This window comes from Rattus rattus, chromosome 1, assembly GCF_011064425.1.
Source record: "Rattus rattus isolate New Zealand chromosome 1, Rrattus_CSIRO_v1, whole genome shotgun sequence".
NCBI lineage: Eukaryota > Metazoa > Chordata > Mammalia > Rodentia > Muridae > Rattus > Rattus rattus.
In genome coordinates, this window is record NC_046154.1 from 227,493,999 (window position 1) to 227,496,028 (window position 2,030).

The following is a 2,030-nucleotide window of genomic DNA, read 5'->3' on the forward strand; positions in this document are numbered from 1 at the left end:
TCTGTTGGTTGCCATTTTGTCCTAATGACAGTGTCCTTTGCCTTATAGAAGCTTTCCAGTTTTATGAAGTCCCTTTTGTCGATTCTTGATCTTAGAGCATAAGCCATTGGTATTCTGTTCAGGAGAATTTTACCCAGTGCCCATGTGTTTAAGGCTCTTCCCCACTTTTTCTTCAATTAGTTTGGTGTATCTGGTTTTATGTGGGGGTCCTTGATCCACTGGACTTGAGATTTGTACAGAGCAGTAAGAATGGATCAATTTGTATTCTTCTACATGTAGACCTCCAGTTGAACCAGCACCACTTGTTGAAAATGCTATCTTTTTTCTATTGGATGGTTTTAGCTCCTTTGTCAAAGATCAAGTGACCATAGGTCTGTGGGTTCATATCTGGGTCTTCAATTCTATTCCATTGATCTACCTGCCTATTGAAGTGCATGCTGGCAGGAGCCTGCTATGGCTGTCTCCTGAAAGGCTCTGCCAGAGCATGACAAATACAGAGGTGGATGCTTGCAGCCAGCCATTGAACTGAGAACATGGTTCCCATTGGAGGAGTTAGAAAGGATTGAAGGAGCTGAAGGGGTTGCAACCCCATACCAACCAACCAGAGCTCCCAGGGACTAAATCACTGTCCAGAGAGTACATATGGACATACCCATGACTTCAGCTACATATGTAGCAGAGAATGGCCTTGTTGGGCACCAATGAGAGGAGAAGACCTTGACCTGCCAAGACTGGATCCCCCAGTGTAGGGGATTGTCAGAGCAGCGAGGTGAGAAGGGTGGGTGGCTGGGGAACACGGTCATAGAAGGGAGGGAAGGAAGAGATCAGGGGTTTATGGATAGGAAACCAAGAAAGAGAATAACATGTAAATAAAAAATATCCAATAAAAATGATAAAAAAAAGAGTATGAGTCCTGGTATGAAGACTGCACACCAGGGGAAGCTTTATACCCAACAGTAATTGGGCAGTACAAACAGAACTTAATGGGGTAAAAAAGAGTGAACCCAAAGTTGGATAGATAAAGAGGTGGGGTCATTTAAGAGTGGATGGTGGATACAATAAAAATGTTTATGAAATTCTCAAACAATTAATAAAAATATTATTTTAAAATGATAGGAATAAGGGAACACATTCAATCTCCTACTGGCGGGGCGGCATGGGAAATGAGAAAAGTTGTTGGCTACAGTACTCTACTTTTTAACCAGACTCCAGCTCAAACGCTAGCTCCACTGCCTTTGAATTATGAAACATTAAACAAATCATTCAATTTCTTGGGGGCATTGGCTCCCTCCACCATGCATTTCTTGCTATGGAAATGCACAAGAAAACACGTGCTGAGTACTTTTCCCAACACTCTGAGTGTGCCTAGATGTCAGCTAGCCATGTTTCTTCCACACAGTTAATTTGGTGCAAATGAGTGTGCATTTCACATTTTGCGTGGAGGATAATCTTTTTTGTGTCTACTCCTGGCAGATCGTTTTGTGAACCTTGGAGACAGCAAGAAATGGTTCCAGCCCTTGGGTGGGGCCATGAGTCTTGATTTCCTTCTCTTTTTCCAGAAGAGGAGTTTTCACACAGAGGTGGCATAAATTTGCCTCCCTTGCGGAGGGAGAGGGTTGAGGGGGTTGCTGGGCGGTTACTACCACCTCCCAGCTTTTCTCGGGGAAACTGACCACTCCCTACTGATTTGTTATCACTCCAAACTGCTTCTCCACCCTTCCTTGCTGGAACTTTTGCAGCTGTTCTCAGACGGAGACCAGCTGAAAGAGGTTGTTAGGGCTCAGAAACAGCTGGGTCCTTTAAAGATCTGTCAGCAGCTCACAGCGAAGTTCCAACGCCCTGAGGTAATGATGGCAAGGGGGGGGGTGGGTCTCAGAGGAAAAGCTGATTATGCAATAAGTTAAAGCCCCTTTGATATCTGGTGACAGCTATTAAGAAGCTGGCAAGCAGGAGAAGGACACAGGGAAAGCTGGTGAGAGAAGAGGTTTCTCTCCAGGGATGGGTTGAAGGCAAACAAATGAGAACTGCTG